Raw genomic sequence first — 16960 nt, forward strand, 5'->3', positions numbered from 1 at the left:
TTGATACTACCTTTATATTCAGTAAAAGGTTACGTACGTACATAAAACATTTAATCAATATAATAGAACATATATTTTCGTGAGTCTATGAAAATATCATTGGTTAATAAGAAATATTAATGAGTATACGTATCCTATTTGAATATGTATTACTGTTTATCATAATATAAATTTATATTAGTTAAAAGTAGCTTTTTTATTTGTAATTTAAAACATAAATAATTTAATATTAAATAATAAAATTTCTAATGTTTTTCCTGTTGTAATTATTGTACATTGTATAATAAAAATATAGATAAATTATTAAAAATTGATACGAAGTTACAGCTTTTAAATTTAAAATTTTTAAGATTCGCTGGTTAAAATATATCTAAATGGTTGTCTTTGATATGATTAATATTCTGCAGTTTATATTTATCGCTTACATATATATGCAATTTCTATTTCTTACAGAATGTTTAAGAGATTGAAAATAGTCAAATAAAATTATTTTAAACGAATCGATTTTATTTGAAACTTTAAATACATCAGGAATAGTGAAAGTAAATAATATTAAATATTAATGGTTATTCAAGCTATTTAAGTGTCAAAAGTACATCATGGAAGAAGAAGAAAAACAAGATTTACTTTCAACAAAATTTCACAAAATGACTCTAAATTTGAATTATTTAAAAACTCAAGATTTAAATTATCTCGATCGTATTTATAATAAGCTATAAACACTGTAATTGATGACGTTATCGTTCTTCTTTATGAAAGTTATTTACAGTGTACTTCTTATATTAAACTATTACTTATCATTATTATCAAACTCGTTTCTTAATTTCTTTCTAAACTGTGAAATTAAGAAATTAAAAAAAAATTAAAGCATATTTGAATAAATTTTACCTTTAAAAAAAATAACTCTTATTTTGCAAAATATATTTACTTAAATTATCTTCATATTACTTCTACAAAAAAAATTTAAATTGTTATTTACTTATTAATAATTTAAAAATTTCTCCTGTAATAATATTTCGAAATTTTACAACTTGTAATTATCATTACTACTCTCTTTTGTTTTAACATTTTATTGGTTTAGATTAGTCAAAGGCTTCTATCTCTTCCAATCTTCCTTCATGAACTATCTTCCAGTCTTTTCTTATTCTATCAAGTCCCGTTTAATCTAATCTCTCCATCTCTTCCTGGTTTTCTCCTTCTGTCCTCTATTTTCTGTTCATAATGTCTTCTCGGTATTCTTTCCAAGCCCATTCGTTTCATATGCCCAAACTCCAGATGCTCTTTTCTCATTCTGTTCATCAGACTGATCACTTTTAAGCTATTCCCTATTACTTTCATTCCTTGTTGTATCCACTTAGAACTTCAATTATTATTATTTATTTATCACTCTCCTTCGAATATACAGATAAATTTGCGTGCATAATTTATTTATTTAACAAGCTAATTATACAGATGATAATATTAAATTTATCAGGAGTTTATGTTCAACAATAATGGTGTCCAATAAANTAGAAAATAAATAAAAGCAATTGTCTTTTTTCCCTGTTAATATTTTAAAGGATATATATATATATTTTTTTCTTTCTTTTCGGAAATATCAGGTGTAAGCTAAGACGTTTATACGAAATAAAGTAGCTTTTTTTCCTTATAATTCAAGCTCGAAAACACGTATTTTAAACAATTTATTAAGAGGAAAGCAAATTATGACACCATTTCTTAAAGTTATAAAGAAAAAAATAAGGTTTAAGCAACGTATAATGCGCACCTCTAAATTGTTAAAAATGACAGGTTTAGCTTTTTATGGTATTTTTTTCTCCCCTCCCTCTTTTGTTGCTTCCAAGTTATTATAACTCCTCGAACAGATTAATAGGAAACTTTAGAAAAGAAGCAAACAGGCGAACTTTTTTAAGAATGTCCAGATATAGCAACGATTAATCAGTCAAGTTGGAATTTTCTGGTGTTTGGTCCAAGTGAAGCGGAACCTTTCTCCTTTGCTTGTGACTGACCAACTCCATCGATTCCTCATTTCTCAATGACATTCTTTGTCACAAAAACTGACCTCTTATCTTCCTTCTAGTACTATCTGGTTGGAGATTCCTGATTAATACCGTGTATGATGCCACATACTGTCAACCTCATTGATTAAACGTCATGGCATATTTTGAGACAAACAAAGAGAAGATAATTCTTGTCATCTTGAATTCTATATTATTTTTCTCTTTATACTTTTATATAGTTAATCTTTAATTTATAAATAAGCAAATCACTTTTTAATGACGAAGATTTGAAAATTTCGGATTANAATAGATTATGCACTGTATGAGTATTAACTTAAGTAGGAATTTTAAACTTTGTATTTAAAAAAAATTTAAATGAATCTCTTGTCGTTTTTGATGATGCACTTTAAAAGATATTTAATTTATCAAGACGAGATTTTTCACAAATTTTAGTAAGATTAAAAGTACAATAGATTATGTACTGTATGAGTATTAACTTAAGTTGGTTTGATGGAATAAGGCAACTCAACACGTGTGCGATCTACCGAGGGGGAGGTATTAGACACAAAGAAAACCCGAGAAACAACACGTGGTCAGCACGTTGGTGAGGCGCAACCAATTATAACACTACTCGACCACTGGTGAACCGTATAAGTATTAGACAAAGGTAAAGATTAAGTCTGTTTGATCGAAATGGTTTGCATTTTTTTACGTAAATTTACCGTCATTTCTTCAGTTTTACAATAAGAAATTCTGAAGAATGACGTCAAATTTACTAAAAATATTCAGTCTCTCGATCAATCGAACAGACATTATGATTAAACGATTTGTATAAGAATCCGATAAGCATAATAACTTATAAATTTTTCATAATTCAAATCTTGTATAGTCAATAGTTACATTTTATGATTGGTAATCGTATTTGAATAATTTAAATATTTCTAATTATTATAATATTAATTTTAANTAAATTTAACGATCCGTTCGGGAGAGAATATGGTCATTTTTCGGATCTTATTCCTTACCAAACGGCAGAATTTCGTGTTCCTTTTCTGTTTTTGCACTTCACGCGACGTACATTTGTTACAACCCGTTATTTCCTCCGAGATAGATAGAATGGTAGATTTGACACGTGCCAATTGGCATTTCGGGCAGACAGACAGAACTTCTAACGTAATATCACTCAATGCATCTAGAAAGATGCATCCGGATCATTTTCTATTGCTTTAGTAGCATTTCTTCGAGGGCAAGTGTTCTTAAATCGGATTTTCATCGAACGTTCGTCAAACTCGTGTTACTACACTTGTATATGTTTTCCTGCCTTAACGGTAAGTAAATTAGGCTTTCTGTTCAAAACAGTAGACAGTATGTAAGTTAAATTCGCTTAAAAGAATCTCTTTGAGTGCTTTCGATGCCTAATTTTGTTACTATAAACTTTTCAAAGTTATCTACGTCTTAACAATTTTAAAATAGATTTCTAAGGAATAAATGCCATTCAGCATTTGAGATGATGCCACGGATAACGCATTTTTCCTTCAAACAAAAGTTTTATTTTAAGAAAAATTTATTCTTTTTTTCTTTTTCGTTGAAAACATTTAAAAATATATGTCCTTTTATAACTTAAGACATTATTTCTATCTGTTTTCGTGTACTTTCGTTTCGTTCTTTTCTTCTTTTAGACTTAAAATGTAAATAATATTTAAAAGGATGCTTTCAATTTCGTTCTTATTTATTTTTGTCATTTTTTATTATATAAAGTATTCATTATTTTTATTTAAAAAGCTTTAAAGTAGCAGGAATTTTTAAAAGTATTTGGAAATATTTATAAATAAAAGAAAAGGAAATTTAAAGATTTAAATATTGTTGAATGAAACCGTAAAGTATAGAATTGTTTATTGTATGTACTTTTAAATGAATTCCTGATTTGTAACGGAGATATTCTCTTGACTCCGTGGCTTTTTTTTTTGTTTAAAAAAAGTGAAATGTGGATAGTTCCGAGAAAAGAAAGTCGATATTTCTCATTACGGTCAATTCGTTTCCGTTCAAAGACAGGAAAATAAAAGGTTTTTCGATCTCGCGGGACAATTTTCACCTGAACATCTCTTGCTGAAGAATTACACCATTGTAACTCCTTTCTTTCACCAAAAAAGTTTCTAGTTTTGTTCAATAGATGGCAGTTCTGATACTTGCCAAAAACAATTTATCAGATTAATGGCGTTTTAACGACTAAGAAAGAAAAAATAATAATAAAAAAAAGTATATAGCGGGATGCTTCGATGGTTATTATTTACACCAAATTAGAAAATAAATAAAAGCAATTGTCTTTTTTCCCTGTTAATATTTTAAAGGATATATATATATATTTTTTTCTTTCTTTTCGGAAATATCAGGTGTAAGCTAAGACGTTTATACGAAATAAAGTAGCTTTTTTTCCTTATAATTCAAGCTCGAAAACACGTATTTTAAACAATTTATTAAGAGGAAAGCAAATTATGACACCATTTCTTAAAGTTATAAAGAAAAAAATAAGGTTTAAGCAACGTATAATGCGCACCTCTAAATTGTTAAAAATGACAGGTTTAGCTTTTTATGGTATTTTTTTCTCCCCTCCCTCTTTTGTTGCTTCCAAGTTATTATAACTCCTCGAACAGATTAATAGGAAACTTTAGAAAAGAAGCAAACAGGCGAACTTTTTTAAGAATGTCCAGATATAGCAACGATTAATCAGTCAAGTTGGAATTTTCTGGTGTTTGGTCCAAGTGAAGCGGAACCTTTCTCCTTTGCTTGTGACTGACCAACTCCATCGATTCCTCATTTCTCAATGACATTCTTTGTCACAAAAACTGACCTCTTATCTTCCTTCTAGTACTATCTGGTTGGAGATTCCTGATTAATACCGTGTATGATGCCACATACTGTCAACCTCATTGATTAAACGTCATGGCATATTTTGAGACAAACAAAGAGAAGATAATTCTTGTCATCTTGAATTCTATATTATTTTTCTCTTTATACTTTTATATAGTTAATCTTTAATTTATAAATAAGCAAATCACTTTTTAATGACGAAGATTTGAAAATTTCGGATTAAATATTTCTAATGCATTTTCATTAAGTAAATGTTCTCATAAAGGCTAAGTTTTTTTTAAAAAAAACTTTTTAAAATTCTTTTAAAAGCTATAAGAAATATTTGTAAATGTAATAAAAGTCTTGATATAACTAGAACATAATCCATTAACGTATTAATAATAATGATCGAAGCTTTAAATCGAATTTATAAAGTTTCGACGTTTTCAATTATTGAGAATTTTTTACTTATTTATTTCTTTTTATAATAATAAAAAGAAAAATACTTAGAATTTAGTAATTTATTATTATTTTTTTATGTTTTCATATTAAGATATTTGTTTATTATGTACTGTACATTTATTATTGAAGTAGAAATAATAGGAAAAATTTTAAGTTAAAAGGATTTCTGTCAATATCATATATTATTTATAATACTAATTTTAATTTTATATTAGACGGCCGGATGATCGAGGCGGTTAAGGCTTATCGGTTTAGGGGTCTGGGTTCGAATTCCGGACGAGCATTCATGGGTGGTGTCCGTTCTTCACCACACCAAACCCATCGTGGGTCTTAATGAACTGGCGATGTGTATGGGGGAAAAAAGGCTCTCTTAATGACCAAAGGGTGGAAAGAATTTAAAAAAATAAACAAATTATTTATGGGTAAGTTATAGCTTCATGGGAATCAGGCAAATTTGAGTAGGGGCCTCATTACAAGTTGACTTCATACGTTTTTCTTCGAAGGACTTTTTGGGAAGGAAATATTTTCTTATATAAGATTAATTTGGAGGTCCCCTATTGGTGGGAACTCAGGCAATTGCCCTTTTTGTCCAAAGAATAACACGTCACTGACAGCTCTATAAATTTTATAAAGTAATGTTATGTTGTTAAAGGATTAAGTTTATTTTTTAAATGAATAAATACCATTCAAATATTATATTTCAATCGTGAATAATCACTTTTGCCATTCAAAAATGCCTTTAAAATATATAAATCTTCACCGATTCAAAAACGTGAAATTTATTAGACAATCTTGTTTACGCCTGAAGGTCAATCTTTCCACATTAAACAAGAATTTCTTTTTAAAGAATTTTTTCTTCCCTCCTCCCTCAATTCCAGCGATTAACCTCCATTAAGTCATTTAAACAACAATATAGATCTTAAAATTAATTATTTTTATGAGCGAGAGCATAGAAAAATGTTAATGGAGCAGAAATGATAAACTACAATAAATTTATGTTAAACTAAGCATGAAAATTTTAAAATCCATTAACGTGTCATATTAATATGAAATATTTTCACTCGATTTACCGGATATTCTGCTTAAACATTTTATTAAAAGAATAATAAAAAAACTAACGTATTTAACAATGTGAAAACCTTATAATTAATACGATGAAAATAGAATTATATCGATAACTTACGTGAAATATTACAAGAGTTTATTGTAAGTAAGGGTTTAAATATTATTTTTAATTATTTAACAATAAAATCTTCAAAATAATAATAAGAAAAAAATTAAAATTGTGTGTAGCGTCATCTGTTATGGAATTTTATGTTAAAAACGCTTTATATTATTAATTATTATAAATTGGCAAAAGAAAACATAATTTTGAGAGTAGAGACGAGTTTTTTAAAATAAATTATAAATATGCTAATAACAAGTAAAATATTAAGTTTGACTCCATTCATGATATGACATATAACACCTCCTCTATCTCCAACCTTCGACCTTTAACCACCAAATTTAATAACATCAATGATCCTAATAAACAAATCTCCCTACAAAAGACACAGGAGTTATTAATACAGTTTATATCTATGTTAAAAATTTAATATTAAAATACCTTTAAATCCAGATATTTTGCAATTTATATGTGCTTTGTACTTTAGTATACTTTGTAATATGTACTTTGGTATCGTTTATGCTTATCGTAGATATTATTTAAATGTTATTTTTATTGATTTTATTATTTACAAAAAGAATTTCTAAATGAAATTTCTGGTATAGACTGCCTTTAGCCCGAATTTAATCTCCATAGAAATCTTATATATTTTACACAGCATTGTATAATTACTTAAATAAAATTAAAATAAGTAAATCTATAATATAATTAACACACACACACATATGTTTACCTATAGAAGTTTTGAAATGAAACATCAAGTAAGGATTTATTTTATCAACAATTCTAATATTAAATAATTATATTAATAAACCACATGCAAATTATTCAAGATAGTTGAAATATCATATTCAATTTTAAACAAGATTTAAATTAATATATCGAGAAGAATTCAAATTATGAAGCTGTTATAATTAAGAAAATGCTTAAATAATATTTACAGTATAGCAGAAACAATGATGAGTAAAATCCATTGAGTAGAATAATGGATTCTATTGAAATTAAATTTAATCATTTCTATAATTAATTTTAATTAAAATTTTATAAAAATCGATAGGATCTGTTTGATGGGATACAGCAACACAACATATAAATTTTCTATCAACGGAGGTTTTTTTTCTTCCTTGTAAAACTGGATCCTATTTAGGTGTTAAGCTAATGTGTTAGACAGGAAATATACTTTTACAGGCTAAACTTATTTAATATATTGATACTACCTTTATATTCAGTAAAAGGTTACGTACGTACATAAAACATTTAATCAATATAATAGAACATATATTTTCGTGAGTCTATGAAAATATCATTGGTTAATAAGAAATATTAATGAGTATACGTATCCTATTTGAATATGTATTACTGTTTATCATAATATAAATTTATATTAGTTAAAAGTAGCTTTTTTATTTGTAATTTAAAACATAAATAATTTAATATTAAATAATAAAATTTCTAATGTTTTTCCTGTTGTAATTATTGTACATTGTATAATAAAAATATAGATAAATTATTAAAAATTGATACGAAGTTACAGCTTTTAAATTTAAAATTTTTAAGATTCGCTGGTTAAAATATATCTAAATGGTTGTCTTTGATATGATTAATATTCTGCAGTTTATATTTATCGCTTACATATATATGCAATTTCTATTTCTTACAGAATGTTTAAGAGATTGAAAATAGTCAAATAAAATTATTTTAAACGAATCGATTTTATTTGAAACTTTAAATACATCAGGAATAGTGAAAGTAAATAATATTAAATATTAATGATTATTCAAGCTATTTAAGTGTCAAAAGTACATCATGGAAGAAGAAGAAAAACAAGATTTACTTTCAACAAAATTTCACAAAATGACTCTAAATTTGAATTATTTAAAAACTCAAGATTTAAATTATCTCGATCGTATTTATAATAAGCTATAAACACTGTAATTGATGACGTTATCGTTCTTCTTTATGAAAGTTATTTACAGTGTACTTCTTATATTAAACTATTACTTATCATTATTATCAAACTCGTTTCTTAATTTCTTTCTAAACTGTGAAATTAAGAAATTAAAAAAAAATTAAAGCATATTTGAATAAATTTTACCTTTAAAAAAAATAACTCTTATTTTGCAAAATATATTTACTTAAATTATCTTCATATTACTTCTACAAAAAAAATTTAAATTGTTATTTACTTATTAATAATTTAAAAATTTCTCCTGTAATAATATTTCGAAATTTTACAACTTGTAATTATCATTACTACTCTCTTTTGTTTTAACATTTTATTGGTTTAGATTAGTCAAAGGCTTCTATCTCTTCCAATCTTCCTTCATGAACTATCTTCCAGTCTTTTCTTATTCTATCAAGTCCCGTTTAATCTAATCTCTCCATCTCTTCCTGGTTTTCTCCTTCTGTCCTCTATTTTCTGTTCATAATGTCTTCTCGGTATTCTTTCCAAGCCCATTCGTTTCATATGCCCAAACTCCAGATGCTCTTTTCTCATTCTGTTCATCAGACTGATCACTTTTAAGCTATTCCCTATTACTTTCATTCCTTGTTGTATCCACTTAGAACTTCAATTATTATTATTTATTTATCACTCTCCTTCGAATATACAGATAAATTTGCGTGCATAATTTATTTATTTAACAAGCTAATTATACAGATGATAATATTAAATTTATCAGGAGTTTATGTTCAACAATAATGGTGTCCAATAAAGAATTATGTACAAGGAAATTCGATTTTATTTCTTAAAAAGTCTAAAAAAAAAACGTTTCTTAGATACAACTCATTAAATAGTAAAGGCATCATCCGTTCGATACGCTAGGAATATCATCAATATCGATTATTAAAATACGAAATATTTAAAATATTTATCGATTTTAAAAAATATAATCGAAGTAAATATAAAAAAAGAACATATAAAGTTTTAGTTGAGTATATTATTCGAGTGACTAACACTATCCAATTTGTTTCCTTCCTGATTGTAATGCCCAAATTAAATCTAAGAAAGTTTCTTAATTGGATTTAGATCCTGATTTTTGTAAGAGTAAGTCGAGAGAGAAAATATGTTTTGCGTGACTAAAAAATAAATTTTTTAAAATTCAATGATGTTAAATAACGTCCAAATAACAATAGTTCGATGCTCAGAAAAATATATAAGTTTTTATTCTTTGCACGAATTGAAACTGTAGTAAACACATAAGAAGCATCTAAGCTAAACTTTTAGTCAGTAAAAAACAAAGAAATAATAAAAAAAATCTTTCCATTGATGGACTCGTGTTTTGTTATTTTCTGGAAAATTCGATATATAATTTTTTTCTCTTTTACTCCTGTTCAAACTTCAGTTTTCGATCTTTGTTTTTAACAAAAAAAGAAGTATTTCGAGGAACGTTTAAGCTTTGTAATATAACGATTCTTGTAAGGGTCTTATCCTAAGTAATGTTATATATTATACAAGCCTAAATTAATTAATTATACTAATATTTTCCGCATAAAATAAACATTATAAACTTTATATATCGTTCATAATTAATATAATTTTTATAGTTTATAAACGAGAGTTATAACTCATTTTTTTTCATATAAAATTACATATTTTAATGCTAATTATTCTAATTTTATGCAGATATTTATACATAATTTATATTTAAATTATGATAATAAATATATATATTCTCAACAACTGAAATGAAAATTCCAAAAAAAAAAAAATTATATTGTAAAAATTTTTAGAACATCAATTTTTTAAATTTTCAAATTTAACGATCCGTTCGGGAGAGAATATGGTCATTTTTCGGATCTTATTCCTTACCAAACGGCAGAATTTCGTGTTCCTTTTCTGTTTTTGCACTTCACGCGACGTACATTTGTTACAACCCGTTATTTNAAAAAAAACAAGGAAAAATACATTATTTAAAAATCAAAGATTAAATTACGAGCAGTTTAAAAAAAGCAATAAAAGTCTCATCTAACATAAATGATACTAAACCATAACAAAATTTCAAAATTTTATGCCAAAGGATTACATTTTTTATCCTCAGATTTAGAAAATCCAGCAAGAGAAGAAATAAGAAAGGAAAAAAAAAAATTCATGAATTATATTGGAAAGCACGGACATCTAAACTACCAACAAAACTTTTTAGATGTTTATCGAACAGATAGTTTTAAACTCTTATTCCTTCTGCCGCACCTGAGGCTTGTTCCCTTAATCTAATCATTGAAGGCATTCAACAGTTAGCAACACTGAAGCCATCAATGAAAGTAAAAGTTTCCTAAAAAATCTAGGATTCTCACGGATACAATTTTCTAAAAGTGTAACGTTTTTAATGAATATAATTATAATATATTGATCTGTTATGGTAGAAATAACATACTTAACACTCAAAGTAACACCGTTTGTATCGTTAAAATAGCGAGTTAAATTTTAATAAGTTAAAAATATGATAGTAATAACGTAACATTATTAAATAAGGATCTTTTATTACTATAGTAACACGTGTGAATGATAACTAAGTAAATAGAGTTAGGAATAGCGTGAAAACAATTGCAATAAGGAGCAATATATTGTTACACTTATTAGCATTTTAATTCAAAGAGAACTGTAATGTTGCATTATCATCTTATTTTATCATTTTATTATACTTAAGAGGGTTGGAAATGTATTAGAATCTTATTCTATTTACCTCATTAACTATTATAAATGTAGCTGTATCTAATATCAAATTAGAATATATCCGTCTTCTGCTAATCATCATTATAATGCGATTTTAGCTAGTCACATGCCAAGAGTAATAATTATTATTCATATATTCACATTCGTATGTTTCTGTAAAGCAGAATGCTTATTAATTGAATAATTTAATGAAATTGAATCGTTAATTTTTAAATTTAAGCAAAAAAATATATTTATATATATTATAGAAATATTTATATTTGTAATAGAATCTTGCATATTCTCGTATTCATTTTAATAATTAAACTTTATTAAGAATAATTGTCGACAATAATAATTTTTAATATTTTAAAACATTTATATAAAGTTTTCTTTCTGTGTGTGGAGAATTTATAATTTATTTAAAATGATAATTAATAAAATACGAGTGTTTATTTGTACTCAAATATATAAAACTTTAAAATATATATTTTCTTACGCATTGTCTAATAAAACGACAATAAATTGTCATTATTAATATTAATCGCATTCCATTATATATAGTTGAAACTAATATTTATTTATTTATAAGAATTTATTAATGAATTTTTATTTATATAAAGATTTCAGTGTTCAGGGAATTCATTAATTTAGACCTTATAGTTTACACGCGTTTGTGGGTGCAAACCCGCAACCAACTAGTGTTTAGGGTTGTTCGCGGGTTCGCACCCACAAAGTCTGGTTACTAATTAGAGTTTTCCGGACTTTATTAACGTATATAATACCTAAGTAGAGGCCAGTTTCCAATAGTAAGTCTTCGTAGGAGATATCCCTCCTTGGCCTACGTATTGCATTGTTGCATCCTATCAAACCGATCTAAAGTAATAATATGAAAAGGTAAATTTCAGTAAGAACTGTTAAACAGACTGTTAAGGTATTAGACTACAGCTCAAGGAGATCCAGGATTGCATCCAGGATTTTTCATGCATGGGATTTGCAATCCCATGTATGAAAAATCCTTGGGATTGCAAAAAATTCCAAGGATTTTTCATGAATGGGCCCTTTCCTCTATCACTCAGGTAAAGAAAAAAGGCTCTCTTATTGCCCACAGATAAAAAAAAAATCAAATGGAAAAACAAAAATAATATAAATAATGCAAATTAATATTTATATTAAAATAAATAATACAAATTAAAAAATTTAAAAGAAAGAAAATGTTAAATTTATAGAAAATAATATCCAGATATATTTGAGGGCATAAACTTTCTTCAACATTAAACTGGAAAAAAAAGCTGTGCTTAGGAAATAAAATAAAATAAAATCGTCCATTTAAAAACAAAATGGATTTGCTTGTAACACTTGTACCAAAACAAAGCTCAGCACCATAAACCAAATCTATGCTTTAGTATTTGTAAAGAAGAATTTTATCTATTTATTTCCTACTATAAAAATTTGAAAAATTTAATACGAAAGTCTAATATATAATAACTTTATCCATAATCTTCTTACATAAACGAAAATTTAAATTATTGTAATATCGGATTTCATTTCCGGAATTTTCTTTATTCGCCCGAACAGTTTCACGAGAAGACGAAAAGTAGATTTAATGGAGAAACTTCCCCCTTCTTCTACTTTGAATGATGGTAGAATCTAGATTCTTATAAATACACAAATTCCGTGGTTTACGACTCGAACGTGGATTTTCTTATTCGGTCAGTTGTGTCGACTTCAACTTTGAAAAAAAAACAGGAATATATACTCTCTTTTGTAGACAGGATATGAAAGGAATAAAAGGTGTTTCCTATCGACTTGTTTTATTGAACTAGGATATATCCACAACTCTGAATATACATAGGGATAAGCTCATATTTACATTCTGTTTTCCGAATTTGTAAAGAACTGCGGTCATAAGATTATTTGCGTTTTTCTTTACTTGTAAGAATTATAAATAAAAGGATGGGATGTTATTATTTAACTCTGTTTAACCATTGCAAATACAACTTCTTTGAAGTTTTGTTCAATATCGGTTTTTCTGTAATGCATTTAGGGTTTAAATAATACTGTTGTCAATTTTTAAATGTCATGTTTTTAGTTTTATTACAATACAACTTATAGGCCTAACTGATAAATTTTATTCTGATTATGTTAAAGTTATGTTAGGTCAGTGATTGAAAAAATGTGGGCTAATACCCCCTACAGGAACAGTAGAAGGCTCAAGGAAACAATAGAAAGCAAGGGGTGATGCAAGAAAATGGAGCCAAAAATTCATTTTGAAACTATATTAGAGCGTCGATTANACGTTGTTTTTAATGCAAATAAAAATAAATAATAATAATTTAATTGTACAGTAATAAATTCAAAACTCAACATAACGTTAATAAATTTTAGTTTAGGGATTTCTCTGATTATTTATCAAAAATGATAATTATTTTCCTTTCTTATTTTTATAAACTTGTAGCTTAGTTTAAGATAAATTGCCTTCTTTTTCTTTCATAAAAGAAATAAGACAACCTTAACTATTTATGAAAAAAAATGAATTAATTAATTATAATTATTCATTGAAACTTCTTAAAATAAAACATGAGTGGAATGAAGCATTTACTTTTAAAAACAAAATCATATTAAATGTATTCAAATAAAAGATAAAATGTGTCTTTTAATCGCAGCACGTTTCCCATTTACTCTGTGAAATTTCTACTTAGTATAAATGATCCGAAAACGTGTGTTAACACGGCCCCTGTAGAATTGTGTGATTTCTATTCATCTACTATTCAATCTACAGGTATTATCCACTGGCCCCTGTTGGTTTGTGTAATTTCTAATTATCTACTGTACTAATGATAGGTGTTAGTAAATAGCCAACATTAATTTGTGTAATTGCTATTTCTATCCCTCCAATAAGAAGTATTAGCGGGTATTTTCTCATTAATTCGACTGAACTTTATTGAATTATTATACTCTAATAATATATTAATTTAGATATTTTCTATTTTAAATAAGTGTCTTTTAATCATTCTACTTATAATAACGTATAATAAAACGACAATTATCTTTCTAATTTACTGTAATTTCTATTCGTTTACTGTTTAAACGATCGTTTAAGTAAGTACTTAACTAACTTCTACTAATTTACACATTCTCGAAAGAATATTAGCTGATTTTTATTCATTTAAAATTGAAATTGATTATAATGCGTTGTATATTGTAAAGTATTAAAGATATAAATTGATTTTTCAGCCATTTTATAAATCTATATTATAAAACCCGGGTCTGGGGATGGAATCTGGGCGAGCAACTCCCAAAAAAATCTTTCATAAGCAGTCATAATAGGTATGGAAAAAGGCCCTCTTACTGCTAATAAATTAATTTGTACAAATTTTAGAAGCGAGAAAGAAATGATAAGAATGTCAAATATAAAAAGACAGAATATGAATTAAAATATATATATATATATATATTAAATAATTTTTCCTTTTAGACATACAGAAAGGCTCAACATAAATACCAACAATACAACATCAAAGAATTGAAAATCAAGAAGTAAACTAGAGGGAAGGAAATCAATACTTGTGAGGAAAATAGCACATTACACCACAAGTTTGAAAGTAAATTTTAAAATGTTTTTTATGAGAATAAGATTAATTATTTACAAAAATTTCCACTTATATAAATCCAGCAAGGAATTTAATAAAAATTAAATTTTTTTTCACGTGTTTATTTTTAGAAAACGTCCTCAAATTCAAATTCTTGTTCTTTAAATTTGAATTTACATTCTTAAATTTTTCCATTCCATTATATTTTGTAACTGAGAAAGATCGGTGAAACTAATCCAAAGCATTTTTAATTTTTATTAAATTTCTTGCTAGACTTATAAAGGTGTAGGTTTTTAGGAACTATTTCCTCCAGTTATTTTTGAATTTCACAAATATTAATTATTTAAAAATTTTTCCTAACTTTTGTTAACTAACAAGTTGGAAACACAATAAAAATTCCATAAAATAGGTCATTTTCAATAGCTCTATTTCCATGCTATTCTGCATATACAATAACTATTTGTTTCAATGGAATATCATAATATCATCTTAAATGCCTTTTATTTATTGATAGTAAGTTTAAATAATAAAACAAACTTTCAATTTCATTTTTTATAGTCATAAAATTGCAAGTCCACTTTGACTACACAAAATATGCCAGGATGTCTATATTCCATGACATGATAAATATATGGGGCAACCCACAACATGGCATACAGAATATTGCCTCAATTTCATTCTATAACTTTTATAGATTTCACTTTTATTGATATCAACAAAACAAAAGCTAAGTTACAATTTATCATTTGTTTAAAAAAATGTCTGATGCATGTATGTTTCTAAACATAAACCCTTTGAATTCAATTTTCTGATCAAATAGGTATGATTTAAATGTAATTTGTAAAAAGTAATAAGAAAATAACCAAACATTTACTTTACACTGACTGATTTCCAAATATTTTAAAACATAAATTTAAAAAAAAAAAATTCTAACTGAAGTAATTCTGAAAAAATATTAATTAAACAGGATTAAATTTCACAATCATGAATAAAAAATAAAATTCCACATTCTTGTAAAAGTTATAGTGCAAATTTCATATTTACATTATTCTAAGATAAAAGTGTCTGTTACCTAGTAAAAAGTTTCAAAAGCAGCAAAAAAAAATTTCTCACATATTTGTGAGATTCAACAGAATAGAGTTAACTATATATTAATCAACCATAAAAATAATGGAGTAGGTGACACATTTGTCTATATGAGATATCCTGAAAAAATTGGCTGTTTGCACTGAATGGAAGACTGCAGTGTGGTTGTATAAAACCAAAAGTGGTAAAAAAAATTTTAAGAGTGGCAAAATTTGAATTTCTGGAGGAATTGCTTACTAGATCAGATTCAACATTCTAATATCTCATATAAAGCCACTCCAAAAGTGTTAAATTATTTCAAGTTTATATTTTAAGTGCGGTGGAACCTCATTTAACGAGCATAATTCATTCCAGAATCGTACTTGTAATGCAAAGCACTCGTTAAGCGAAACAATTTTTCCCATATAAATGAATGTAAAATACGATAATGCGTTCCACATCAAAAAAATACTCAAATATTTTATGTATAACATTTATTCAAAGCAAATTGTACAATGTGCTTTGTTATGTAGCATGAATCATCATCGTCTTTTCTTATAGTACAGAATGAACCAATGTGGAATCAGAATTTGATTTGCAGAAAATAAAACAAAACAAAAAAAAATCATAGATAATATGTTTGATAAACACTCCAAATGATATGCCAAATTCTTGAGCTATGTAAAGGCTATCATTAAATATACCTTGATTATAGAAGTTTAAATTTGGATTATTATAGCATAAATTTTGATTTGAATAAAACAAAACAGCTTTTTTCTTATTTATAAGTATTAACACATATTAGTTTATCTTATTGGGTAAGATTTCACTCTACATATTTCACTAAAAGCACTACAGTCGGTCACAGCCACTGTAAATACTGCAGCCAGACACTCATGTTAAGCTACCTAGCCAAATTGCATTGCATCTGATTATTAATTAACCTTATTACAGCCCAATAAAAAATTCTAGCAAAATGTTTATCACTACAAGTATACTGGGTTGTTGTATATTTTATTATAGATAAATATTTTAAAAATTTCATTACAGTTCTAAAAATATATATAAAAGTAAAATTTTATACCTTTTACTTTTTTTTGTGATTTCTTTAGAACTATATTTATCTAGAAAAACATGTCTTAAAATTCCTTTTCCAGGAGAAGACTTTCGAAAACTTGGA

Source organism: Centruroides sculpturatus, unplaced genomic scaffold (genome assembly GCF_000671375.1).
Source record: "Centruroides sculpturatus isolate CEXI.00-Female unplaced genomic scaffold, Cexi_2.0 scaffold1094, whole genome shotgun sequence".
In the NCBI taxonomy this organism is placed as follows: Eukaryota; Metazoa; Arthropoda; class Arachnida; order Scorpiones; family Buthidae; genus Centruroides; species Centruroides sculpturatus.